This window comes from Chiloscyllium plagiosum, unplaced genomic scaffold (assembly GCF_037043375.1).
Source record: "Chiloscyllium plagiosum isolate Xiang-an unplaced genomic scaffold, Cpla_swu_hap1 HiC_scaffold_45, whole genome shotgun sequence".
NCBI classification, from domain to species: Eukaryota; Metazoa; Chordata; class Chondrichthyes; order Orectolobiformes; family Hemiscylliidae; genus Chiloscyllium; species Chiloscyllium plagiosum.
In genome coordinates, this window is record NW_028270183.1 from 71,034,280 (window position 1) to 71,047,711 (window position 13,432).

The following is a 13,432-nucleotide window of genomic DNA, read 5'->3' on the forward strand; positions in this document are numbered from 1 at the left end:
ATAGGCGGGAGAGAGGTGGGCGAGAGTGATGAGAGAGAGTGGTAGAGTGAGGAGGGTAAGAGAGAGAGGGAGAGCGAGAGACGGGAAAGAGGCAGGGGAGAAGGAAGGTGAGGTGAGAGAGAGGTGGGAGAGAGAGAGGGGGCGAGAGAGAGGTGGGAGAGAGAGGGGGTGAGAGAGAGCGGGCGAGAGAGAGGGGGCGAGAGAGAGGGTGCAAGAGAGCGGGGCGAGAGAGAGGGGGAGAGAGAGGGGAAGAGAGAGACGGTGCAAGAGAGAGGGGCGTGTGAGAAATGGTCGAGAGAGGGCGCGAGGGGGGTGAGCAGGAGGGGGCGAGAGAACGGGTAAGACAGAGTTGAGGCAGAGAATGGGCGAGAGAGGGGGGTAAGCGAGAGGGGTAGAGAGGGGAGAGACGGGGAGAGAGAGATGGGGCGAGAGACGTGGGGCAAGAGAGAGATGGGGCGAGAGAAAGTGTGCGAGAGAGAACAGGCAAGAGAGGGGGCGAGAGGGAGGGGGCTGAGAGAGGGGGGAATGGGGGCGGGTGGGAGGAGAATGAGATAGAGGGGGTGAGAGAGAGAGGGTGCGAGAGAAGGGGTATGAGAGAGGGGTGAGATAGAGGGGGCGTGATAGAGTGAAGCAAGAGAGAGGGGGTGAGGGAGACGGGGATGAGAGACAGAGGGCGAGAGAGAGGTGGGCGACAGCGGGAGAGAGAGATTTGGAGGGAGAGAGTTGGCGAGACAAAGTGGGAGAGAGGGGGATGAGGGAGAGGGGATGAGAGAGAGGGGGCGAGAGGGGGCGAGGGAGAATTGGGCGAGAGATGTTGGGGGAGAGAGAGTTGGCGCGAGAGAGCCTTGGCGAGATAAAGGGGAGAGAGTGGTGGGGGGAAAGAGAGGGGACGAGAGAGAGGGGTCGAGAGGGAGTTGCGAATGGGAGGGGGCGATTGGGAGGGTAGCGAGAGATGGGGTGAGATGGCGAGTGAGAGGGGTGAGAGAGAGGGGTGAGTGACTTGGAGCGAGAGAGAGGAGAGCGACAGAGAGGGTGTGAGAGAGAGGGGGTGAGGGTGCGAGTGAGAGGAGCGAGAGAGAGGGGGTGAGTGACTTGGGGCAAGAGAGAGGAGATCGAGAGAGAGGTGGGCGCCAGCGGGGGAGAGAGAGTTGGAGGGAGAGAGTTGGCGAGACAAAGTGGGAGAGAGGGGGAGAGAGAGGGGAGAGAGAGGGGGATGAGGGAGAGGGGATGAGAGAGGGGGCGAGAGAGAGGTGGGCGTGAGATGGTGGGGCAGAGAGAGGTGGTGCGAGAGAGACTTGGCGAGATAAAGGGGAGAGAGAGGTGGGGCGAGAGAGAGGGGACGAGAGAGAGGGGTCGAGAGAGGGGGAGCGAGTGGGCGGGGGCGATTGGGAGGGTAGCGAGAGAGGGGATGAGGGGGCGAGTGAGAGGAGCGAGAGGGGGGTGAGTAACTTGGGGGGAGAGAGAGGAGAGCGCGAGAGAGGAGAGCGAGAGAGAGGGTGTGAGAGAGAGGGGTGGGAGAGAGGGGGTGAGGGCGTGAGTGAGAGGGGCGAGAGAGAAGGGGGTGAGTGACTTGGGGGCGAGAGAGAGTGGGGCGAGAGAGAGGGGGACGAGAGAGAGTGGAGTCCAGGGAGTGTGGGGTGAGACAGTGGGGTGTAGGAGAGGGTATCGAGAGAGGGCCAGAGAGATGGGGTGAGAAATGGGGAGAGAGAGTGGGGGAGAGAGGGGCGAGTGAGGGGGCTTGAGAGGCGGCTTGACAGCCTAGAGAGTGGGGCAAAAAGAGAGTGGGGGAGAGAGAGAGTGGGGGAGAGAGACTGTGGGGGAGAGAGAGTGGGGGAGAGAGTGGGGTGCGAGAGAGGGGAAAGCAAGAGTGTGCGTGAGAGATAGGGCGAGAGAGGGGGTAAGAGAGGGGGAGAAATGGGCTTGAGAGGGGGCTTGAGAGTTGCCTTGAAAGTGGACTTGACAGGTGCTTTGAGAGGGGGCGAGGGAGGTGGTGTGAGAGTGTTGTGCGAAAGATATGGCGCGAGAGATAGGTGGGCGAGAGAGATGTGGGCGAGAAAGGGGGTCGACATAGAGTGGGGTGAGAGAGAGCGGAATGAGAGAGGGGAGCCAAGAGAGGGGTGTGAGAAATTGGTGAGAGAGAGGAGGGCGGGAGCATGGGCCGGGAGAGAGAGTGCGGAGAGAGCGGGGGCGAGCAATGGTGTGGAGGATGAGAGAGGGAGCAAGAGAGTGGGTGAGACAGGGGGCGAGAGGGTGGTTCCAGAGAGAGTGGGGCGAGTGAGACGGGGTGAGAGAAGGTTGCGAAAGAGGGATAGTGAGAGGGGCTGAGCGAGAGGGTAGAGAGTGAGGGGGCGTGAGAGAGGGTGAGAGGAAGTGAGAGAGGGTGTGAGACAGGGGTTGAGAGAGTGGAGCGAGAGAGAGAGGGGCGTGACAGAGAGGGGGTCTCGAGCGAGAAGTGGGCGGCAGGGAGGGCGTGAGAGGAGGAGGCATGCAAGAGAGGGGTCGAGAGAGAGTTGGGAGAGTGAGATAGGGGTCGAGAGAGAGTAGGTGAGAGAGGGATTGAGAGAGGGGGGGCGAATGGGGGAGGCGGGCGAGAGAGAAGGGTCGAGAGAGAGGGAGCGAGAGTGGATGGTGGGCGAGAGAGGGGGTCGAAATATGGGGCTAAGTGATGAACTAGTGGCACTATTGCTAGAGCTTGTATCTAAAGCCCCAGCTGATGTTCAGTGGAGACAGGTTTGAATCCCACCATCAGATATGGTGGAATTTGAAAGCAATCATTTTTATAAATGTTATTAATAATCCATAAATAAGTATGAAACTATTGCGGAAGGACAAAATTCCCAAACACTTGTCCTTTCTAGAAGGATATCTGCCCATTCTCACGTGGTCTGCATGACATACTCACAGCAAAGTGTTTTCCTCTCACTGACCCTCTGAAATGGCCAAGCAAGTTACTCAGCTCAAGGTCAGCGAGGGCTGGGCAAGAAAAGCTGGTCAGCCAGAGGCACCCACATCCCATACGTGATTTTAAAAAAAATCAGGAGTGCAGTAGGAAGAAGAAACCTTGTCAGCGTTTAATCAGATGATAGGAACAGGGAGAGGTGAAGGTTTTGGATGTGGTGAGAGTGTTACCGAGAGTGCCCAGGGCATGAACGGTGTTACAAAGCCAGTACGAATTGCTGCATCTAGAGGTGTTTTCAGGGGTAAGGGTTTTCATGGCCTGAGGATGTCATCGCTTGGACATTACCCCACTGCTAATTGCCCAGATGGCAGCTCAGAGTCAGACATATTGCTGTGGGTCTGGAGTCACATGTGAGCCAGCCCAGGTAAGATTGTCAGATGTGCCTCCCTAAAGGGCATACGTGAACTAGTTGAGTTTTTCCAGATAAATAACAATGCTTATATAGTGCCCTCGCTAATGTCCTGTGCAGGTACAACCTGACATCCCAACTCCTATTCTCAAAGCTGTGACCAATGAAGGTAACCATCCCAAACGCCTGCTTCACCAGCCTGACAACCTGTGACGCTACATTCAAAGGACTGTGTACCTGCACCCCTGGGTCACTGACGGACAACTCGACCCAGGGCCCGTACAATTGGACAAGTCTAGTCCTGGTCTTGTTTACCAGAATGCAACACTGCATTCCTCCACCTGATATTCCTAACCTCACTAGCCCAACAGTCGACCCCATTGTACTCTTAGATAACCCTCTTTGCTGCCCACTTTACCAACAATTTCAGTGTCACTCACACACTTGCTAACCAGGACTCCTGTATTCTCATCCAAATTGTTTATATAAATGATGCACAACAGTAACCCAGCACTACACCCATGGCACACTGTTGGTCACAGGCCTGCAGTTTGAACAGCAACCCTCCATGAATACGCTCTGTCTCCTACCGTCAATCCAATTTTGTATCCAGTTGGTGAGTGCTCCCTGGTTATGTGTGATCTAAACTTATTAACCAGTCTGCCATACAGTCTTGTCAAAGGCCTTGCTAAAGTTAATCTGGACATCGCGTGCTGCTCTGCTTTGATCTGTCACTTGTCTTCCTCCACGAACACTCAGTCAGGTATGTGAGACATGATTTTCCACGCACAAATCCATGATGTTTATCGCTAATCTGTCCTTGCCTTTCCAAATGCATGATGATCCTTTCTCTCAGAATCTCCTCTAACAACTTACCCACCTCTGCCATCAGTTTCACTAGTTTGGTACAAATATCTCTGCAAGCGGCCCTACAATTTCCTCCCTAGATTCTCACAAAGCGCTGGGATACATCTGATCGTGTCCCAAGGCTTTAGGAATTTTGTTTGCATGTTAAGACATCCAGCACCTCCTGTTCTCCAATGAGAACTCTATTCAAGTCATCACTATTTAATTTCTCAAGTTCCCGAGCTTCCATGTTTTTCTCCTCAGTAAATTGTAATGCAAGAATCACTGTATCTCCCCCATCAACAGTGATTCCACATAAACAGCGTCATTGAACTTTCAGGGGCCCTATTCGCTCCCTAGTTAATTTTTAGCCCTTGTTGAAACATGTCAAAATGCTTCTGAAATTTCAAGTATCCTCCGACCTTCTCTCCCATCCCCCAACCGTTATCTTTTCTGCCACTTACGGTCACAACAAAATATGGAATCCAACAGATTTAAAAATATTTTCCTTTTGTAAAATCACGTGTTGCCCATTGTTTCTAAAAAGCCAAATATTGTTTATTGCTATATATTTTACAATAGTCTCCTGCACCTTTCCAACTTACTGCCAAACTAACACCGTTTGGTTTCAGACTGACTGCACAAACGGTTTTGGGAATTCTTGTGGATCAGTCTGAAAAAAAAGGTAGCTTCCAAGGTCAGCAGGTAATAGAGAAGGCAAATCAAATGCTGGCATTCATTCCCGAGGGAATGGAGTCTAAAAATAGGGAGGTCTTGCTAAAACTATGCAAGGCACAAGTCAGACCACACCTAGATTATAATGAACAGTATGCGTGCTCTAAGGAAAAACATTCTTGTGTTGGAGGCAGGCCAGGGAAGATTCACTCGGCTGATCCTGGAGATGGCGGGATTTTCCAATTAGAAGAGGGAGACTATATTGACTTGAATCCATTGGGATTTTGAAGAATGGGAGAGAAATTTAATGAAACGTACAGGATTCTGAGGAGCGTTGACAGGGTAGATGACGTGAAGTTAGAATATAGAACAGTACAGAACAGTTATAGGCCCTTCGGCCCAACATGGCTGTGCTGACCATGATGCTATTCTAAATTAATCCCATCTGCCTGCACATGGTTTATATTCCTCTATTCTCTGTCTGTTCATGTTGCTGTCTAAAATCCACTTCAAAACTTTGCTCTCGTTGCCACTTCTCCCACCTCCTGAGCAGCTTCCATTCTCTCTGTACAGAAATCTGCCCTCATTCGTCTCATTTAAAAATGTTCAATCTCAAATTAAATTGAGGCGCCTGAGTATTTGATATTTCCACATTGGAAGAAAGATTCCAACTATCCACACTATTCACGCCTATCCTAATGCTATATACCTGTCTTGCTGCAAATGCAGGGCTCGTTTCACTGAGAGTGGGTCTTTGAGGGGTGGATCGAGGTCACAGAGTTAGAGAGACGTTTGCGGGCTCGACAGGGTTAAGGATAGTTACAGGTGCTAGAGAATGTTCGCAGGAGAAAAAAAATATTGTTTGGAAGAAATTACAGAGACAGCGCCGCTTTGATTAGATTCCACATAGGGATATGTGTCGGGTTGTGGCTCCTTACAGGGATTATGTTGAGCAGGATGTAGATACATTTGGAGGATTTGAGGATGTGGTACATTTAACAACAGTGTAGTATCTGGATAATATTACAGGCATAGTGAGAATAGTATGGACTGAAGAATATTACAGGGATAGGGAGTATGGTATGGACTATAGAATATTAAACAGATAGGGAGGATGATATGCACTGGAGAATTTTACAGGGATAGGGTGGACTGTATGGACCGGAGACTTTTGCAGGGTGGTGGTATGGACTGAAGAATATTACAGGGATAGCGAGGAGGTTATGGACGGGAGTAAGTTAAAGGCAGAGCTGATTTTAAGCGCTGAAAGATATTTCAGAAAGAATGAGTGTCGTATATGCACGAAGATATGACAGGGATCAGGAAGCATGTTGAAACTGGAGGAGGTTACAGTCATAGAGAGGGTTGTGAGAGCTTTGAGTAATTTATGAGCATTGGATGGGCTACAGTGAGTGGAGCTGCTTACAGATAGAAAGGAGGATATAATGGCCTCAAAGTAGTGACACCAATACATAGGTAGAACGAAAATAAAGGATTTGAAGAGATGACACAGACCGGGAAGGTTGTACGCATTGGAGGAGATCATTGGAGAAGGATGGCTTCGGAGAATAAACAATGTAAAAAAAAATGGGGGTTGCAACAGTGGAACAAGTTTCAGCAAGTTGGAACATATAGACCTGAAGGAGGTTAGACAGTTAGCATGGCTTTAAGGTCTGGTGGGGACTACACAGTATAGGGGGCTGTAGTGACTGGAGGCATTTCCACAGAAAAAGAGAGTACCAGTGATAGACAGAATTCACAAAAACGTGGAGGATTGTCGGGTCTGCAGGACACTACAGAAATTAGAAGAGTTTGAAATTACTGTAGTCTGTCAGAGATCATGGCAGTGTTGTAAGGTCAAGTGGAGTTTCCACAGTTTGGGAGGATTGCAGGAACTTAATGAATGCGTACATGGAAATAGGGATGTCGTGACTGAAGCTGGGAACAGAGATAGAGAGAACAGCACGGGATTACAGAGATATGATGGGTAGTGGTCTCTGGTGGAAGTTCCACGTTGATGGCTGTTTTGTGGAACTGCAGGATCTTGCAGAGATAGGCAGATGTGAAGGGGCTGGTTTACAGAGGCATGGCGAAATGTAGTGACTGGAGCATGCAGAGATGGTGAGTGCTGTAGAAGGTTCAGTAATTTGGAAGGATTGTAGAAGCTGGAGGGGTTCACACAGACAAGGAGGATTGTAAGAGAGTGAGGGGTTTACAGAGACAGGGAGGTTGGAGCATTCTCAGTAATTAATGGTTTGGAGCACTGTCCTGACTGGGGGAGGTTTCAGAATGAGCGAGGGACAGATCAAAAGGAAGTGGTCGCAAAAATATAGGAACATAAACATGTCACTTCGGTGCTGTTCCACAGAGGGTCATCAGGAGGACAGGTGTCCTTATTAAAATGTACAGATCCTCAGGGGAATGGGCAGGGTGGATACTGAAAGGATGCTTCCTTCGCCTTATGGGAGGGAGACAAACAAGGAAAGTATGTTTGACAAAGATGAGGAAGGGGGAGTTGTCTATTTCTTTCACTGGCCCAAATCTACTTTAGATTTGTTCCCATACAGCTCAACGCAATGCAATGCGATAACAAAGAGAAAGGTCAGTTGGGACTGCAGGAAATACGAGACAAATGCCAGGTTGGAGGTACTGGTGGGAGTGAGAGAGAGAAGGGAGATGTTCAACAGCTGGAAGGGATTCCAGGGAGTGGACACTGTCAGGACTGTGAAACATGACATGCTTGCTTATGAGAGGGAGATAACGATGTGGCACAAGGTCAAACACGGCAGGACGATCCCAAGCTCCACACCTGCCATTTACTCAGGGAGCTGCTCTCACTCGGTCTGATGCCAAGCCCCACATACAAACAGCATGAGGTTTCCCAGCTCCTGGTGCTCAGGTCCCCCAGTGCACTCACTCCCTTTCCCAGTCGGTGAGGTATTTACATGGTTATACATTCTCCAGAAACACTGTGTCCTAGCCGACCTAAACTGGTAAATACACACTCTCCCAAGCAAAGACCATCTGCACTATGATTCCCTGCTCTGATTCCCTCTGAGTGACAGTTTGCGGAGCGGACTCGATGGGCCGAATGGCATTACTTCCGCTCCTATGTCTGATGGTCGAACAACAGAATCCACGAAACTCCATTGCATGGGTCAGCATCAAAGATAAAAGCTTCATTCTCTCAAAATGGAAACTCACCAATTCCTGCCACTTAAAAATATTAAAGGAAAGAGAATTCCAAACGAAGGCATTGATGAGGTGAGCTCTAGTCAGTCCTGTAGATCTGGACGTTACCAGTTGCACGGAGAGTGCTTTCTTCCAGAGCTGCAGCAGCTCAGTGTCAGGCACACAGACAGAATGGGCAAACTGATTGACATCTGAGTTCACATCTCCCAGCCTGGGAATCTGAAGCTGTGCTCATCAATTCTGATAAAGATCGCCAGAATTAGGACATCACAATCAGCTGTGGCAAAAAGAGGCTTTGAGAGTTGATGCTTATAAAGCAGATCACAGAGCTAAGGAGGATTGTAGCGACTTGAAGAAGGGACTTGTAAGCATTTGAATGTTGTAGGGACTGGAGGGATTTACCAAAGAGAGAAGGTCTAAGACTGGAGAATTCTGCAGGATTCTTCACAGGTTAGAGTAGGATTAAGTGTCAGCACAACATCGGGGACTGAAGGGCCTGCACTGTGCTGTACTGTTCCATGTTCTAAATAGGGAGGGATACAATGGCAGGAAGAGGTTTCGGAAAGCTAAGAGGATGGAATCTGAATGAAGAGACACAAATAGGAAGGGTTTCTATGAGTGTCGTAGGTAACATATCGAGCAATGGTCTGATCTGGAGCAGATAACCCAGACTGGGAAGGTTGTGGGGATTGGAGGTGGTTTCAAAGGAGGGAAGACCATTTCGCCACAGGAGATTACAGAAATGTGAATAGCTGTAAGACATGCAGGGGTTCATGGAGAATAGGAGGTTGGTGGGATGGAGCAGCTTACTGAGATAAGGATGTTGTTAGCCGAAAGTCTGTCGCTGGAAAAGCGCAGCAAGTCAGGCAGCATCCAGGGAACAGGAGAATCGACGTTTCGGACATAAGCCCTTCTTCAGGAATGAGGAAAATGTGTCCAGCAGGTTAAGATAAAAGGTAGGGAGGAGGGACTTGGGGAGGGGCGTCAGAAATGCGATAGATGGAAAGAGGTCAAGGTGAGGGTGATAGGTCAGACTGGGGTGGGGGCGGAGAGGTCAGGAAGAAGATTGCAGGTCAGGAAGGCGGTGCTGAGTTCGATGGATTTGACTGAGACAAGGTGGGAGGAGGGGAAATGAGGAAACTGGTGAAATCCGAGTTCATCCCTTGTGGTTGGAGGGTTCCTAGGCGGAAGATGAGGCGCTCTTCCTCCAACCGTCGTGTTGTTGTGGTCTGGCGATGGAGGTGTCCAAAGACCTGCATATCCTTGGTGGAGTGGGAGGGGGAGTTGAAATGTTGAGTCACAGGGTGGTTGGGTTGGTTGGTCCGGGTGTCCCAGACGTACTAACCAACACCCGGACCAACTTTTTATCTTAGCCTGCTTCGTGAAGACTTTCCTCATTCCTGAAGAAGGGCTTATGCCCGAAACGTCGATTCTCCTGTTCCCTGGATGCTGCCTGACCTGCTGCGCTTTTCCAGCGACATATTTTCGGCTCTGATCTCCAGCATCTGCAGACCTCACTTTCTCCTTAAGGATGTTGTTAAGTTGGGATGCTTTACAAAGACAGGGATTGTTTAGGGAACCCAGCAGATGACAGATAAATACAGTTGTATAGACTGAAAGAACATACAGATTTACGGATGGTAGTCATCACTGAAGATGTTGGTAGATACAGGAAGGATTAAGTTCTGGAGGGTGTGGACATATTTAGACATGGAGTGTGTGCAGTTGGCCAGATGTTCCTGGAGATAAGGATAGCGATTTTGTTTGGAGACAGTTTCATAGATAAGGGAGCTTTCGTAACCTCCTCCAGTTTGGTCAAAGTGGGAAGCGTTGAAGGGGAGGGTGCAGTTTACACAGACAGTAGTGTAAGAACTGGAGAAGGTTATAGAGATCGGTAGATGGATGGAGAGACTAGAGGAGCTGACATGGACAGAGGATGTGCTAGCGACGGGAGGATGTTACACAGAGAGTGAGTCTTATAGGAACTGAATCGGCAGAGTCACAGGGATTGGACTGGGCTATTCAGATCGGCAGTGGGGCAGATAATTGAGAAGAATTTAGTGTCTCGACAGATTGATTGTGTCTTTATTGCTCGAAGAGGTTAGCTAGATATGGAAACCTTCAACCCAATGTATACCATCATCAGACCAGAGCATCAATATCCCACATCAGCCTGGGATCCCTAAACATGCCAGCTTTTCCCTTCACTCTAACAGGGACACACTGGCTCTGGATTCTTGAGATAACACTTTTCAAAGACTCCCATTTTCGAGTAATTCCTTTTATTTCAAACAGACTCACCCAATTGATGGCAGCATGATGTGGAGGAGCGGGTGTTGGACTGGGGTGGACAATGTTAAAAATCACACAACACCAGCTGACAGTCCAGCAGGTTTATCTTATCTGGAGGCACTAGCTTTAAGAGCAGTGCTTCTTCACCAGGCGGTTGTGCAGCACAATCATAAGACACAGAATTTATAGCAACAGAAGAGCAGTGTCAGGGAATATAATATCAAATAAATTTAATTTCAGCCTTTCATCTTTTAGGATGATCACCTGTGTTTCGAAATAAATCTGTTGGACAATAACCTGGTGTTGTGTGATTTTTAATTTAGCCAATTGACCTCTGCTCGATCCTACCCAATAGTCCCAAACCTGGTCCTGCTCCAGTTTCACACCTCAATCTGTGAACCTGTCTGACCTTTTCCCATAGCTATTTTAAAACAAAGACAGTTGTGGTCACTGGACCCAAAGCGCTCTCCAACTGAAACGTTAGTCGCTTGCCTGACCTCGTTTTCTGCGGGGAGGTCCAGTGTTGCACCCGCTGGAGTAGAGTGGGGCCCGTCGACATCTTAATTTAGAAAACTTTATTGAACACATTTGACAAACTGCATTCTGTACGGGCCATCTCTCTGGGAGGCACAGTCAAGACAGAAGAAATTAAAATCTCCAACCAATACTACCCTATTATTCCGACTGTTATCCCCAATCTCTCTCCACGTCTGCTCCTTTACTACTCGCTGGCTATTTGGGAGTCTATAATACAGTCCCAAAAGAGTGCCCACCCCCTTTTTGTTTCTAAGCTCTAAACACGTGGCCTCATTTGCTGACCACTTAAGCGTATCCTCTCGAAGCTCTGTTGTTATGTCTTCCCTTATCAAAAGGACAACTCCCCCTCTTCACTTACTTGTCCTTCTGTCCCGCCTGTAGCTTCTGTATCCTGAAACACTGAGCTGCCAGTCCTGCCCTTCTTTCAGCCATGTTTATGTTATGGCTATAATATCCCAGTCCCCAGAGCTAATCCATGTTCTGAGCTCGTCTGCCTTACCAGTCAGGCCTTGTGTGTTGAAATAAATGCCATTTAAACCAGAAGTCTTTTCCCTCCCTTGACTGTTCCCCTGGATATCCTGAATAGTAAACTTGCTCTCGATGGCTGATGTATTTTCCCCTGACCATTCAATGGTCCCTCTCTTATTCAGAGTCCCTGCCAAACTAGTTTAAACCTTCCAGGATAAGACTACCAAATCTTCCCGCAGTGGCACTGGTGCCCCTCTGATTCGAGTCCATCTTGTCCCCCTTTTACAGGTCATCTCTACCCGAGAAGAGGTCCCAACGATGCAAAAACCCAGGTTACACATGACATGAAAGGTGAGGGTGTTATCCACAGTGAGGCGGATGGTATCAGACTGCAGTCTGTAGGTTGAGGCTATGACAGAATTTCAACAGAGTCATTTCGATCGATAAGCTAGGCAAGAGCACAGCAGGCAATGAGGAAAACTGATTAATTAAGCTGAATTAACTTTGATGTAAAAAGCCTGACAGGTAAGGCAAATGAACGCACGGCATGGACGGAACATGGGACTGGGAAATCACACGAATTACAGAAACACAGCTGAGGGAGGGACAGGACAGGCAGTTCAAAGGTCCCAATTACAGATGCTGCAGGAAAGATAGAAGGGGAGGCAAGAGAGGAGGGGAGTGGAGCTTTTGATCAGTGAAATCATTATGCACGACTGAGAGAGGATATTCCTGGTGAACACCCAGTGAAGCCATGTTAGTGGAACTGAGAAATGAGAATGAGTCATCACTTTGATATGACTGTATGACAGGCCCCCAATGGTCAGAGGGAACTTGACCTCAGATATCTGTAAGAATGATAGTGTTGTAATGGATGGCGATTTTAACTCTCCAAACCGAGACTGGGAGCTCGGTAATGCTCACAGCTTGAATGGAAGGAATTTATTCAGTATGTTCAAGAAACCTGTCTCAGTCAGTATGGAAATGGCCTAACTGCAGGAAGGCATAAAAGCTGACCTCCCTTTGGGAAACAAAGTAGGGAAAGGGACAGAGGTGTTCGTGGGGCAAGACTTTGGCAAAGTGACCACAATTCTATTAGTTTGAATAAAAAAGCTGTGGAAAAGGACAGACCTGGTCCACAAGTTAAAGATCAAAATAGGCCTTGACTTAATCCAGAAGGTATTAGTCAAGAGCTTTTAACAATTGAATGTGGAGGCTATTGGCCGGTAAAGGGAAGTCAGGCAGGTGGGAAGATTTCAAAAGCGACATAATATTAGAGTTCAGGGCCAGCATATTCCTGTTAGTGTGAAGGATTATGCTGATACTAATAGGAAACACTGGATGGCTGGAGTTATTGAGGTTCTAGCCAAAAGAGAAGGGGACACATATCAGATATAGCCAGCTGGATAAAGTACATCTCTTGAAGATCATTGTGGGTAGAGTAATACACTTGAGAGGGAAATCAGAAAGGCCCAAATGGGACCTGAGAGACCTTTGGCAGATAAGGCTCATGAAAATCCAAAGAGATTCTACAAGTATATTAACAACAGAACATTTCTCACCCCACTCTCTCACTTCACCCGCGCGCTCTTTCTCAGCCCACTCTCTCTCACACCCCCTCTCTCTTACCCCCTTCTCTCTCCCTCACCCTCTCATCTCACCCCTCTCTCACACACCTCTCATCCCCTCTCTCTCTCACCTGCTCTCTCGCTCTCTCAAACTATCTCTCTCTTACACCCACTCTCTCATTCCTCTCTCTTTCACTCTCACCCCTCTCTCTTTCTCAGCATCACTATCTCACCCCCTTCTCTCTCTCAACCCCCTTTCTCACTCCCCTCTCAACCCCTCACCCACATTCTCTCTCGCTCTCAAACCTCCTCTCTTACCCTTCTCTCTCTCACTCCCTCCCTCTCTCCCACTCAGTGTCTCTCTCTCTCGCCCCATCTCACTCACACCTCTCTCTCTTTCAACCCCTCTCTCTCTCACGCCCTCTCTCCCAGCCCCTCTCTATCTCACCTCCACTCTTTCTCTGACCCACTCTCACACCCCCTTTGTCTCTCCCCTTTTCTCTCTCACGCCCCTCTCATCGCCCTCTCTCTCTCTCTCACCCTCTC